The sequence below is a fragment of the Geotrypetes seraphini genome, chromosome 4 (assembly GCF_902459505.1).
Source record: "Geotrypetes seraphini chromosome 4, aGeoSer1.1, whole genome shotgun sequence".
NCBI lineage: Eukaryota > Metazoa > Chordata > Amphibia > Gymnophiona > Dermophiidae > Geotrypetes > Geotrypetes seraphini.
The window spans coordinates 268,818,845-268,834,869 of record NC_047087.1 but is presented as its reverse complement, the minus strand read 5'-3'; positions in this window follow the sequence as shown (position 1 = coordinate 268,834,869).

Below are 16,025 nucleotides of genomic sequence, written 5' to 3'. Positions count from 1 at the left end.
GCTATTTGGTTTAGTACTTCTATGGTGAATTTTCCCCATCTGGTAGGGAAATCTTGTTCTTCCTCCAAATTGGGACATGATTCGTAGTGTGTCCAGAATTCTGGTGGATTTATGGTGCTTCTGCAGGTGATTGTTGTTTTCTGTCTGGCATGGCTTATGTGTTTTGTGAATGAGTGTTTCTTTTGCCAGCGTAACTCAAAATTGCAAATATAATGGTCTGACCATATGCATTTCTCCCAAGCTCCTATGCTGTATTGGATTTTAGGTTTGGGTATATCTTTGTGTGAAAAGGTGACTATATCCAGTTGGTGTCCCTTTTCATGCGTTTCCTCTTTGTTTGGTATGATGAAGCCAAGGGTAGTTAGGAACGTATCAATTTAAATTACTTCCGGTTTTCCCTCTTGTTCAATTACTTCCGGTTTTCCCTCTTGTTCCATGGCTCTTGGCCCTGTGCACTAGAGGATCCTTCATTTTTTCCTGAATGGAAACTATAAGATCCAAAATATGAATGTGAGTTGAAGCCATCGTATGTATGTCAGTCATCAATCCCTTGAAGTATCCCAAATTCTTCTGGGCTAACTACGTAATTTGGTGCAGCAGGTGAACAGAATTTGCAACATTTTCAGAACTGGAGGAAATGGCCAGCCAGCTCTCTTAAAGGCTGCTTCACTTCAACCTGGCCTGCAATGCAGACAATCCCAGGGATCTCTGGTAAACATTCCAAAAGGACCTGCATTCTGCTTTCCCTGGAACTGGATGGATAAAAGGGAGACAGGAACAGTAGGGGAGGAAAGGAAGAAGGAAGGCTAGTGGTGGTGGTGCTGCTGCTACCACTCATTCCTACTGTAAGAAAAAGCATGAGAATGAGTTGTGATATGATGTAATTACATTACAATATGATGTAATTACATTACAATTTAATTTTTACAATTACATGTGTGTGTTCTGTCCCTACTTTATATGGGCATTTGCTCAGTTTCTTATATATGAACAAATTTAAGTGTTTTATGTTAAGATGTATGAATAAGATGTACTCTGTGGACTTAAATCCCCAGAGGGCTTTGCTTCTCTCAGAGAGTTAGGCTGCATCCACAAAGCTGAATTACGCCCTTCTTCTCCAGTGTGAGAGAGAACTGTTGCCATATTTGAGACCGCATGGCTGCATGAGAACATTAGTTTAGCACTGTTCTCCTACCAGGTTTTCTGATCTTATTTCTAATAATCTAACAGAGCTTGGATTTTCTAGAGAACTGTTATTTCCACAAGGTGTGGACACACTCCTAGCTTGAATAGGAAAGCTGGTAGAATGAGAAGATTCTGTGAAAGTTGAACTGCCTTGAAGTCATCAATTGTGATTGTTTATTCTTTATTTCATGTTATTAAAGAAAGTTGCTCAATAAATACAGAGTCTGGTTGGTAACACTAAGATTAAAGAACTAAGGATTAGCTGCATGGGAACCTCATACAATTCTAACTCTACTTTACTGTTGAAAAGGATTAAAACCAGAGAGAGAGCAAGTAACAATCTATCTGCAATGGTAGAAGGTGGAAAAAAAAGCCTCAGAATAAAGTGACAGTCATAAACATAGATAGTATGAAATCAGTCATTGGCATAAAAATAAACTCCAACCTGTATAACCACACATTGCAGCATAGTTGAAACACTCACAGCTGGGTTAAAGGTGCACTAGAGGTCACTTATCTGGTATGGTCCTGTAAATCCGGGCTTCTTCTCACAGCTATATAGCTTCCAAACGCTTCCCAAGGATCAGTTCTATTCAGATGAAAACCTCATACAATTGCCAATAACTTCAGAGTGAGTTAGTAGTGTTTGGCACTTAAAGAAGTCCCTGTATAACAGCACAAAAACCTGAGAAAATCCATGGTCGAGGAAGTGACGTCATCGTGGCTGATGGCAGCCTAGAGCGATAGCTCCGCGGACCCCCGTGCTGTTTTTGGCGATCTTCGCGCGATTTCGCGTGCCTACACTGTCTGCCTCCCTCAGCTTGTTTGTGAAGCTGCCTTGCTACATCTCGATGGCGACGCGAAAAAAACAAACGGATATTAAAGCGTTCTCCTCACCGATCCCGAATGGGCCTCTTAAACCTGGCTCTAAAATGGCGCCCGATCCGGCCGCGGCTGCGGAGGGCCCACCTGCTGATGCAACGCTGCCGACTCTACAGCTGGAGATGCGTGGTTGGTTCCAAGAACTGAAATCTGAAATCTCTGCAGTTCGAGCTGATATCCATGCTGTTGTTGCTGAGCTAAAGCGAGAGGTGGGTGAAATCGGAAATCGGGTGGGAGAGACGGAGGTTGCAGTGGAAGCACATGGCTCTGAAATAACACAGCTGAGAGGCAGGATTGCAGCGCTGGAGGAAAAGGCTGATGTGAGCACCCTTAAGCTGGAGGATCTGGAGAATCGCTCCAGACGGTGCAACCTTCGCTTTCGGGGTGTGCCAGACACTGTTTCTGACCCTCGCTGTATGGAGGTGATTGATCATATATGTATACAGGCACTAGAGACTGCTGGCTTGCCTGTGGAAGTGGGTAAACCATTGCTGGATAGGGCACACCGCATCCCTGGCCCTCGTGATGTGAACCGCCCTCGTGATGTTGTGGCTTGTTTCCATCGCTATATGGATAAGGAGCATGTGCTTAGGGCGGTGAGGCGCTCGGGGGGAACTGTGAAATGGGAAGAAGCGGACATTGATGTCTATCCTGATATAGCTCCAGCAACCCTGGCCCGCCGTCGCACGTATAGAGACTGCACCCGTATACTGCAGGAGCGCAGTGTTCGATATAGATGGATTTATCCCATCGGACTGGCTTTTACACATGCAGGCAAGACCTACACTGCAATAACTGTGGCGGATGTTCAGGCTCGAATGGTGGAAGCAGGTTTGATGGCAGCTTCAGAAATGGCACCACTTCCTCAGAGGTCTCCTGTGCCCAAATCAGGAAGAGGGCTGGGATGGCAGAGAGTGGCTAGATCGGCTGCAACTCGTCGCCCTTTGGAGACAGCTGCCCCCTCACCCACTTGAACATTTATATTTGTGCACTGTGATTAAGAAATTTTGTGCTGTGACTGTTTTTTTTTTTTTTTTTTTTTTTTTTTTCTTCTCATTGCTGAGCGACATCTGTCGCGAAGATTGTTTATAGGGCTTGTTCTGGGGGTCCCTTTGTGAACTGTTTCTCTACACTTCCTGTACCATGGTTTCCAGGTGCTTCGGTGGCTGGACCATGTGGGGTATTGTTGGGGGGTTGGGGGGAGGGGGGGGTGTTGGTGCTGGGAAAAGTGGTGACCGAGTGCTTTCTTGTATGATTGTATGGAAGAGTGTTTGTATAATGTTTCTCTTAAGGTTACGATTGCAGGGGTTGGTTGATTTGGCTGCTTTGGAACTAATGGTTGATTTGGTAATGCTGTGCTTTTTCTTTTCTGGTACAAATGGATAAACTCACTTTGCTATCTTATAATGTACATGGACTGAATTCTCCACAAAAACGACGCTTGTTATTTAAAGAAATGAGCCGCCTGAATAGTGCGGTTGGATTTATTCAGGAGACCCATTTTCAATCTCATTATGAGAAATTGCTTACACACCACAACTACCCACACGTTTTCCTTTCTTCTAATAAGGTCCGGAAAAAGACCCAGGGGGTGGGCATCTTAATACATAAACGTGTCCAGGTGGTGTTGAGAGAGGTGGTGCGGGATGTTGAGGGCCGCTACATATTGGTCAAGGCTGAGCTGGATGGAACCTTGTATAGTTTGCTGAATGTCTATGCCCCAAACGCTGGTCAGGGGGCCTTCTTTACACTGCTAGAACGTGTACTGTTGGATCATGTAGAAGGTACTCTCCTTGTGGGTGGAGATTTTAACCTTACTTGCTATCCTCAGGAGGATAATTCAAATTCATCCATCCGCTACGCTAGAGGCGACAGAAGAGCTTTGCTGCGCTTCTTGCGTAGGCATGATTTGATAGATGTGTGGCGTTATTTACATCCAGGCACGCGAGATTACACATTTTATTCGTCGAAACATAATTCATATACTAGAATTGATATGTGGATGCTACCTCGTATTGCTTTGCCTCGAGTCCTGGCCTCCAGTATTGAGCCCCGGGTGTGGTCAGATCATGCTCCTTTGACTCTGGAGTTACAGATCGGACAGGTTAGAGGCGGCCGTCGCTTGTGGCGTATGAATGACTCTTTGTTAAAGGATCCCAATACCTTGACTCTTTTAGAGACTGATGTCGAGGAATTTTTTGCATTCAATGACATAGCTGGCATTAATGTTGCAATTCTTTGGGAAAGTTTTAAAGCTACCCTTAGGGGTTGTTGTATCTCGAGGGGGTCGTACAGAAATCAATGTCGAGTGGCACGCAGATTAGAATTAGTGTTTCGCCTTCGCCGCCTAGAGAATGCTCACAAGAGAGCCCCGTCGGTGGCTGGGGGGGTTGCGTTGACGGAGTGCCGGAGAGATTTGCAAGAACTTGATTTAGAGGGCATGGCTTGGGCCCTGCAGAGGCGGAAACAACAGTTTTTTGAATGGGGTGGTAGGGCAGGCCGCTTGTTAGCTGCACAGATCAAGCAAACTCAAGCACAACACTCCATAACTCGGATTCGTAATGATTCGGGTCAGCTTTGTGTGGATGATGGGGACATCCATCAGGCCTTTTTATCCTTCTATCAGACTCTGTACACTCCGGAAATTGAATCCACGGAGGGAGAGATTGAGGCTTTTCTATCTAACGTTACCTTGCCTTGTTTGGCGGAAGTTGATGCGGAGTGGCTCTCTTCCCCTATTCAACCCGCTGAGGTGGTGGCTGCCATACGTCATCTGGCTGCTTCCAAGGCACCGGGTGTTGATGGCTTTTCCCCCCTGTTTTATAAGAAAATGGAGGCCCATATAGTCAATCCTCTGACTAGATTGTTTAATTCTTTTCTGGAGGGGGATTGCCTGCCGTATTCGTTTCGTCAGGCAGCGGTCTCCCTTCTTCTTAAACCTGGGAAAGATCCCCTCCTTTGTGGGTCTTACCGCCCTATTTCATTGTTAGGAGTTGATTATAAGCTGTTTACCCGTATTTTGGCAGTCCGGTTGCAACGTTTTCTGCCTTACCTAGTTCATGGAGATCAATGTGGTTTTATTTCAGGGAGGCAACCTGGTGATAATCTCCGAAGAGTGTTAGATCTTATTGGAGTGGCCCATCAAAATTCTGTTCCGGCAGTCCTGTTATCAGTTGACGCTGAAAAAGCCTTTGATAGGGTTTATTGGCCGTTTATGTTAGCGGCCTTGAAGAAAATGGGCATTTCGGGTGCTTTTCTACACTGGGTAACTTTATTATATGCTGCCCCGGAGGCTTGTTTAAGAGTTAATGGAAGATATACTGCTAATTTTATGATCCGTAGAGGAACTAGGCAGGGGTGCCCTTTGTCACCTCTGATTTTCGCGCTGGTCATGGAACCTTTAGCAGCCTCTATACGTGCGACTGCTGACATTCGGGGAATTGTGGTGGGTGGTGAAGAGCATAAGATTTTATTGTATGCTGATGATATTTTGTTTACCTTGACCCACCCACTTCGTTCTCTGACGGGGGCGCTTCGTGTTTTGACTACATTTGGTGTGGTAGCTGGCTTTAAAATTAACATCGAAAAATCTGAATTGCTTAACATTTCCCTTCCGGACTTATTGGTGACGGACTTACGTACTAGGTTCTCGTTTCGATGGGCGGCTAAATCCATTAGATACCTTGGTGTGCGTATATCTAGAAGACTTACTGACCTTTTTGAATTGAATTACCCTCCGTTGCTAAGAACTGTATTTGCTGATCTGGACCGATGGGAGGGATTGAGATTGTCTTGGATGGGTAGGATTAGTGCTTTGCGTATGAATGTGCTGCCTCGTTTTTTGTATCTGTTCTCCTGCCTACCTCTCTCAATTCCTAAACGGTTCTTGCTTAGACTACAAAGGCGGGCCTTTGCTTACATCTGGACACGTAAACCCCCTAGGGTGCGGAGGGAACGTATGTACTGGGACAGATTACATGGGGGAATGGGTGTTCCTGATTTTTCTACATATTACTATGCATCCCAATTGCAGGGACTGTTTCATTGGGCATATCCCTCCCAGCGCTGGGTCTCACTAGAACAGGCCTTACAACCTACTTACCCTTTGGCAGCAGTGCCCTGGCTGTCTTTTGATATCCTTCGGGATCTGCAGACTGAGACATCTTATGGGATGGAATGTACTTTGCATGCGTGGAGCCGGGTTCGACGAGCCTGGTTCCCACGTCAGCGCTATTTTTATGCTACTCCCATTAGATTTGCCCCTGATTTTCTGCCTGCTAAAGATACTGGGATTTTTCGGCGTTGGGAAATGGAGGGTCTTAGGGTCCTAGGTCAGCTGGTAGTGGGTGGACAACTGGTACCCTTTGCTGCCTTACAATCCATATATGATCTCCCCTCAACTGACTTTTTCGCCTATGTCCAACTTCGAGATTTTATGGTGAAGAGGGTGATCCCGGAGTGGGAAGGGGCAGACTCTGCTTTCTTACAAGTTTTTAGGATGGGATCTGGGGTGGGCCTTATTTCCCGTCTCTATAGGGCTCTTTTATACACTCGACCACAGGCCCACACATATGAACATCGTTGGGAACTCTTGCTAGGGAGGGCTTTGGATTATCGACAATGGGACTGTCTTTATGGTACACTGCTGAGAGTCTCCTTGGCATCTCCCTTAGTGGAGCAGGGGTATAAGATGCTATTTCAGTGGTACCTCACGCCTGAAAAGGTGCATCGTTTCTATCACTGTGGGAACGGGCACTGTTGGCGCAACTGTGGGTGTCTGGGCTCCTTTGGGCATGTGTGGTGGGATTGTACTAAGATTGTACCTTTTTGGAAGATGGTTCAACGACTGCTGATTGATGTGTTACGCTTACCCATCCTATTGCGTATGGAAACATTTTTACTTAACTATCCTTTGGGAAGTTTGGATGTGGATCAGAATCATTTTGTGGCCCTGGTTGCTACGGCAGCCAGACTTTTAGTGGCTACATATTGGAAGCGGGACTCTTTGCCTTCTCGTACTGAACTGTTACATAAGGTTGACCAAATTTACTTAATGTCCAAATTGACTGCACTAAATAATGATTCCTGCGGATTGTTTCATCGACAGTGGTCTCGATATAGCTCCTGGCGAGGTCTACTTTGAAACTTTTCTTATTTTTCTTTTGCATCTTCCTTTTGTTTTAGGCTTATATTGTATCACTCGGTGGGGGGGGTGGGGGGGTTCTGTTGTTTCATGTGGGCAATGTATTTTTGCTGTTGGCATACTGCCTGTGTACTGTTTTCATTTTGTTTAATAAAAAATTTTAAACTTCAAAAAAAAAAAAAAAAAAAAAAAAAAAAAAATCCATGGTCAAGACTGTACAGTGAGTTGTAGCTGTATAGTGAGATTCAGTCAGCACAGTGTGAGATGTTGTACGGTCAGATATTTCAATAGGGTTCCCCTTCAATTCACACCAATACAGAAGTTTAACATTTATGAGGTGGTGCTAAAATGTTCTCAGTCCCAACAACCAACTTCTTAAATTCTGAGTGTTATTTTGCCACAGTATGCATGATTTTTTTGAGTTTCTGTAATGAGATTTTACAGAGGTAAGTGAAGAAAGGCTAATTTTGTCCCAAAGTCTGTCACAAGGCATATGCCCCCTTTCCCCCCCACCTCATCCTCCCCCTCACACACACACTTTTACCGGTGTCAGGTCAAAGCGCGCCGGGACAAAGGCGCGAGCAGACAATTGAGCGCAGCGCGGAGGCACGCGCTGAAGAAAATTACTGTTTTTAGGGCTCCGACGGGGGGGGGTATGGGAGGGGAACCCCCCACTTTACTTAATACAGATCGCGCCGCGTTGTGGGGGCATTGTGGGGGGTTTGGGGAGTTGTAACCCCCCACATTTTACTGAAAACTTCACTTTTGCCCTGTTTTTAGGGAAAAAGTTAAGTTTACAGTAAAATGGGGGGGGGTTACAACCCCCCAAACCCCCCACAATGCCGGCGCGATTTGTATTAAGTAGACTGGGGGTGCTCCCCAACAAAACCCCCCGTCAGAGCCCCTAAAAACAGTAATTTTCTTCGGCGCGCCTCCGTCTTGCGCTCAGTTGTCGGCGCGCGCCTTTGTCTTCCGCGTTGTTGTCTATGAACCACTTTTACCAAGCTACACTAAGTTTTTAGCTCTGGCCAGGGAGGTAAGTGCTATAAAGTTCATAGGAATTCTATGAGCGTCCGACCATTTACAGTGCCTGCTCACGCTAAAAACCTCTAGCACAGCTTGATAAAAGGGTCCCATTATTTGTAGTCAGCTCCTGATAAGAGCCATATTTCAAGAAGTTATCTTACAAAAGTTGACTATTATCAGCCTGTAGCTGGTATTCCTTGGTTTGCTAAGCTATTGGAGCTTGAAGTTTATGAACAACTATCTAAGTATATAATAAATTACCCTGCAATAGGGATACCCCAATCAACATCCGGCATGTTAAAATGTAAAACTTCCCTTTTTTTTTTTTTAGATCAAATTCAAATCTGCTTGCATTATTTTAAGGCTGGCTGACCAAAGTTTATCATCAAGTGGAAGCTGTCTTCTACTTCATAATGTAGGCACCATGAGACTTTACAAGAGCCCAGTTGTATCATACCCATCATTAAAATCTGTCAAATATAAAAGATATCAGGAATGCACCTTTCAGTACCTGGGTATTAAAATCTGGAATGATCTTTCAACAGTAATTAGACCTATATCTACCAACTGCATATTTTGTAAATTAGTGAAAACCTATCTCTTTGATTAATGGGCTTCACTCAAACCATGATGTTTAGCAATATTATTTATAATTTTCAGTATTTTTGTTCTTAATCACCCTTTGGAAATTTTTATAATCTTTTGTAAACCACTTTGAATTAAGTAGGAGATATAGCGGTATATAATTCAGCATTAGCATTACATACAATGAGCCTTCACACATCTTTCTGCGTCTTATTTTGCTAACTTCTAATTTTTCAACTGCATTATTCACGCTTCTGAAAGTGTCACATAAAATCTAGATTGCTGATATCAAAGATTTTTTTCCCCCTAGTTTTTCCATTGCTTTTAGATCACATTGGCTGCTTTCTGTCAATATCTTTGCAGAGGACTATAACCTAATATAAAATATATTAGCAAGAGGAATGTAAATCACATTTTTTTTATCTATTAATCTCCATTTTCTTATCTTTCTCTTTTCTCATAACATTTTCATTTTTTTTCTAACTTATCCTGTCAGATTGATCCTACTTCATGCTGAAGGAGCATCAACTGTATATCCATTATATATGCTGTAGTATAGATAATCCTTCCTCATGCAATTCACATTGCATCTAGTGATAGAACACTAATAATGACAATGTGACCCTGTCTTTAACTCAGTGGATATCTTTGATTGAAAATACCTTATATCATATATTAAACACCAAAAGGGGTTCTATTAGCATAAGTTTGAAACTTCTGAGTGGTATAAGGTGCACTGTTCCAAGTTGAGCAGGAATTTTCCACATACAATCCTACCAGTGTGTGTGTGGGGGGGAGGGGGGTGCTGTTTCACTGTCACAGTTTTACCAGTGAGGCATAGGCAAACTTTGCAGATAATGGTACTGCGGTTGGGCAGACTGGATGGGCCATTTGGCCTTTATCTGCCATCATGTTTCTATGTTTCCAAGGAATTGCCTGTCCCTAGCCATTAAAAAAACTGCAGCACCTCCCACTGGGAGCAATGCAATTGGAGGATTCCCATTCAGCTTAGAGGGAGAAAGGATCGCTAGTTATCAAATGCTAATTCCACCTTACTACTGTTATTATTTCTGTAGCATTCATGCACATTGAAGGACTATATGAGCACACACACAAGCATTGCATAAGCACATACACAAGTGCTATACAGGCAAACACACAAGACAGTCTCTGCTCTTTGAAACATGTGTCTAGTGATGTCAAACAAAAAACTTTGGGAAATGTATTGTTAAAACAGACAAAGCTTTGACCAGGGAAAGTCAGCCTTTTAAGATATGAAAGCAGCTTCAGAAGGTGGTTTTTTTTTTTGTTTGTTTGTTTGTTAAGAAGGAACTTGAACGTGGCTAGAGACAGGGATAAGTTTTACCAACTCAGGAAGGCCATGCTAGTCGTACAGTGCAGCAGTCTGGAAAAGCACAGTCGGGAGTCTGTGGCAGAGGAGAAAAAGAACAGATCAGTTTGCCCTGGGAATTGAGGACAAAAGGAAGACTACAGGAGAAAATATGAGAATTAGTAAAGAACTGCAGAGTTAAAATACCGTATTATCTCGTGTATAATGCGCACCCCAACTTTTTTTAAATAACGTATTACAAAAAACTGTATACCTATGTAGAATGCGCAGGCATAATTGTTGATGTCCCTTTAATGTAATTGCGGCACAGCATAAACTATATATGTTAAATCTTTGACAAGTGCTACGATTACTGGATAGGGAATTTAAATTCGGAACACATTGAACTACCTGTAAGTATTAGATATGAGTTCTAGACATTATATTCTAAATTACAAATGTTAAAGTAATACCATAGGTAATTCAACACCTTCTGACCCAGCCCAGTTATCACAGTGTGTATACCTATGTATAATATGCACCCAGAGTTTGACATTTCTTTGGATGGAAAATAAGTGTGCATTATACATAAGATAATACGATATTACTAAATGAATAAGAGAAGCTGGACCTGTATGCAGAAGCAGATAGGGGACTAAAATGTAGTGAGTTAAGAAGAGGGGTTATATGGTAATAGTGAACCAGGAAGATAAGTCAAGCAGATACATTTTGGAAAGAGAAGGTTCAGTGGGAGGCCCCTGAGGAGTAGATTACAGTAGTTTAAATGGAAGATAATAGAGTCAATAAAGGTTTTGCTAGTGTGTTCAGAAAGGAAAGGCCAAATTTTGGTGATGTCAAAAAGAAAAGAAATGGTCATTTTTTAGCAAAGTTTTATATATCTGTAAGCAAAAAAGATGAAAGAGGCATCACAAATGAAATTGAAAGTACCATGCATATATTTTAGCTGCTTTGAAAGGGGGGGGGGCTGATGCAAAAAAACACTACTGCAAGCTTAATGGGGTTTTAAGGATCAAGAAATGCAGAAAAGGTTTTAGCTCAGGGATTAACTTGCATGGAAACCCTTACCACAGACCACATTAAAATGCATGGTAATGCTGCCATTATGGATTTTACAGCCATGCAATAAAAAATAAGATTTTCTTGTACATTATACATGGAAAAATTTTCACCAGGTTCAGGGCAGTATAGAAGGGTTGGTTGAGAGGATTGGGCCTAGTGGCACTCTCCCTATCACTCCAACCTGACCATACAGCCCTGGATTGCATTATAAAATGGCCGCCCTTCTCAGATATTTCAAAAGGTTGCCCTAGTAGTCTAGTTATCCCCTTTACTGTTCTGATGACACCTTTCCCAATGTTTAAAAAAAATATTGCCCAAATGATCTAGTGGCCACCCTCCCTCCATCTTTCAGGAATATCCCAGATGTCTAGTGGCGCCCCACTTTATACAGCTCCAATTGTGATTTATGTGATGATACCTTATCTTCACATTGGGGTGCTACTTTTCTTGCCATTTATCTACCCCACCCTTTTCATGCTTCAGGTGTATAGAGAACTTCCCCCTCCCATCCCAAATCTATGCAGCCACCTGAAGTAGGATTTCAACAGATCAAATATTCACTCAATGACAGCCCAAGTCTTCCTCTCTGTATCATTATGGAGCTCATTTTCTAATCTCGGTTTACATTCGAGCCAACTTTTTTTTTTTTTTTTCCCCCTCCTTTTTTGGGGGTAAAGGGTCACCTCGGTTTATATTTGTATCGGTTTATATTCGAGTATACAGTATATGGTATGCATTGGGCTCTAGATCCTCCTCTAGTTGATCACACAGGTACACTATAGTACATGAATACACATTGCCATACTGGGACAGACCAAAGGTCCATCAAGCCCAGTATCTTGTTTCCAACAATGACCAATCCAGGTCACAAGTACTGGCAGGATTTCCAAAAATTAATAGATTCCATGTTGCTTAGCCCAAGTGTAAGCACCAAATTTTCCTAAGACCACCTTAATAATGGTTTATAGACATTTTTCTAGGAACTTGTGCAAACATTTTTTTAAACCTTGCTATGCTAACTAATTTTACTACATTCCTGGCATCAAATCCAGAGCTATTTGATGGGCTGGGTCAGGAACTAGTTGAGTGGAAGGTGACAGAGGGTAGTGATCAATGGAGATCGCTCTGAGGAAAGGGATGTTATAGTGGTGTGCCTCAAGGTTCTGCTCTTGGGCCTGTTCTTTTAAACATTTTTATGAGCAATATTGTTGAAGGGCTGTCAGGTAAGATTTGCCTCTTTGCAGATGATACCAAAATCTACAATAGAGCAGACATGCCAGATGGTGTGAATAACATGAAGAACGACCTGGCAAAGCTTGAAGAATGGTCTGAAATTTGGCAGCTAAAATTTAATGCCAAGAAATGCAAGGTCATGCATTTGGGCTGCAAAAACCAGAGGGAACGGTACAGTTTAGGGAGTGAAGAACTTATGTGCACGACAAAAGAGTGGGACTTTGGTGTGATAATATGGATGATCTTAAGGTGGCCAAACAGGTTGAAAAGGTGACGGTGAAAGCTAGAAGGATGCTAAGTTGCATAGGGAGAGGTGTGGCCAGTAGGAAAAAGGAGGTATTAATGCCTCTGTATAAGACTCTGGTGAGACCTCATTTAGAATATTGTGTACAATTCTGGAGGCCATACCTTCAAAAAGATATAAAAAGGATGGAGTCGGTCCAGAGGAACACTACTAAAATGGTATGGGGTCTTCGTGATAAGGTGTATGGAGACAGACTTAAAGATCTTAATCTGTTTACTTTGGAGGAAAGGCAGGAGAGGGGAGATTTGATAGAGATGTTTAAATACCTACATAATACAAATGTACATGAGTCGAGTCTCTTTCATTTGAAAGGAAACTCTGCAACGAGAGGGCATAGGATGAAGTTATAGTTGATAGGCTCCGGAGTAATCTGAGGAAATATATTTTTATGGAACGGGTGGTAGATGCATGGAACAGTCTCCCAGAAGAGGTGGTGGAGACAGAGACTGTGTCTGAATTTAAAAGGGCCTGGGATAGGCATGTGAGATCTCTCGGAGAGAGAAAGAGATAATGGTTACTGTGGATGGGCAGACTAGATGGGCCATTTGGTCTTTATCTGCCATCATGTTTCTATTTTAAGTGAAGAAATTTTTTCTCCAATATTTTTTAAATGTACTTTTTAATAACTTCATTGCGTGCCTCCGCGCCCCCCCCCCCCCCCCGAGCCCATGTAATTTTGGAAAGAGTAAACAAATGATTCCTGTCTACTCATTCCATTCCAGTCAATGTTTTATAGACCTCTGTTCTTGTCTCCCCTCGGGTGTCTATTCTCTAACCTGACCTCTTTAGCCCCTCCAGAATGCCTTTATTGGATTGCCTATCTTTTGGTTTTAATTGATTATTGTTATTGACTATTTTTATTGCATGTTTTACTGATTGACTCATCTTTTTGAATAAATTTGATTGATCCAGTCATCTCCTCCACTTTTATTCCTTCTGGTTTTGTGGATCTTCAGATTTTTGAGTGGACTATTGATGTTTTGTTTTGTTAACGATTGTTTAATTTACTAATTGTAATATTTTCTCTTATGAGCTATTAATTGTTTACTATGGGCTCCTTTTACAAAGGTGTGTTAGGGCCTTAACGTGCGGAATAGTGCGCACTAAAATGCTGCGAGCACTAGCCGCTACCGCCTCCTCTTGAGCAGGTGGTAGTTTTTTGGCTAGCGCGCGCTAATCTGGTGCGTGCGCTAAAAACGCTAGCACACCTTTGTAAAAGAAGCCCTATGTTGAACTGAAATCCATTACTGCAGGGCGTGATCAGGCATCCCACAATAGTTTTGGCATCTGCACGTATTTCCCACAAGCTAAAAAAAAAAAAATCATTTTTATTTTTTAGCACTGGAGGCATGTTCGGGGGCAGAAACTAGGCATGCACAGCGCTAATCAATTAGTGCAGCTGTATCGCTACTTGCTAATGATTAGTCTGAAGTTAGCGCATGAGCTCTTAATGCCTACAAAACAGGTGTAGTTAAGGGCTTATGCGCTAAAGGGAAGATTAGTGGGCGACCATTATTGCACAAATGGGAAAATTTTATAACTGCCCTAAAAGTGGTCTCCATATGCAGAAAACCCACATGCTAATCATAGCACAAGCCACCTTATAGCACAGCTTTGTACAAAGGCCTCACAGTTAAATGAAACAATTTAGTACATGCCAATACACAGTAATGAATTTTTTTTTAAATGAGAAAAACAACAAAAACTACCCTCCCTTTTTTTTTTTTTTTTTTTGCAAAGCTGCTACAATAATCGCTCCGACGTCCATAGGAAATTAATGGACGTCAAAGTGTTTGCCACATGGCAGCCGCTGGCATGGTTATGTAAAAGAAGCCCTAAAGTTTTTCCCATGCATATCGTTATTAAAAAAAAAAAAGAAGGAAGATAGAAAAAGTGTTTCTTACTATGCCCCTAATAGGGCGCTAATTAATTTTTACATATGGTAAAGACAAAGGGCTCCATTTATTGAGCAGCAAGAGAGCGTTTTACCGCAAGCCGGTGAAGTAAATGCTCTCCGATGCTCCTATGAGCATCGGGAGCATTTATCTTGCTGGCCCGCGGTAAAACGCTCTACCGCTGCTTGATAAAAGGATCCCAATTTGAGCAATTTCCTTTTGCCTCTGTAACTGCTAAAAATATAAAAAAAAAGTCTATTATAATTTCAAACTGTTATTTCAGTTCAAATAGTTGAGAAGCAGGGGGGCAGTTCTTTCTCGACAGCTGTGTGCAGTCAGAACAAGCTATCTGCACACTTTGATCTGACTTGTGCTGTTGTTTTGACAAACCATTTTTGCATTCACGGTTTTGAACACGAGTGCTGAATGTTTAGCATTGAAAGAACCACACACAGCCATCACAGAAGAGCTTCATCAATCAACCAAGTACCGGGTACGTGCAAATTCTGTGTTTCAGAAACACCGGGGAATGTCATTTAATTATTTCAATTCAGCTCAGTACATCTCTGCGTGGACAGACTTTGATGAGTTTATGTGATTTACAAGCTCACAGGCAATGTGAAACCCTGATTTTTGTCTCCAAAATAACTTTTGAAATAAAAATGACACTTTAAAAAAGCCTTGCTCAAACTGACATTACCTTTTCAAATATTTTATGAGAGTCTTTTTAAGAAGTACTAGTAATTTGTCTTTTCCTAAAACAGTTTGCTAATGGAATTCACCAAACATGGGTATTCTACTGTCTGCTCTCCTGCACAGACAATAACCAGCAGCTTGATGGACCTGGTTTACAATGTCTTTTGATGGATTGCTCTGAATTCTGATTAGTTCAGGGTTACTTTTTGTGATATCAAAGCAAGTTCTGTGGAAGGGTTGTATTTTTATTCTCTTTTTCTTAGAGATGTAAGGACTTCATACAACTTAATAAAGGCATCCACAGTCTGAAATGAATTATGTAGATGAGCAGGGCTGGAACAAGATGGACCTAGGCTTTGACCAAATGGAAAGTGTCTTAGATGATCAAGATTGTTCCCTGGAGTTCAATGCAGTTGAATATTGACACTGAGTTATTCCAATACAAATTAGTGTATTGCATGACATCAGATAACTCCTGGTCTGCTGTGACAAGAACAGAGGGGATGTCCAGTTTGCTAGATGTTTTAACAGTGCTGTCACATCGAATTTTACCCATTATTCTGTTTTTATCCATTTGTTTTCAGCCTGCTTGCACAAGATTCAGTTTATCAAAATCTACAATCAATCTCCATTGAAATCTACAATCAGTCCCCATGGAAATCTCCA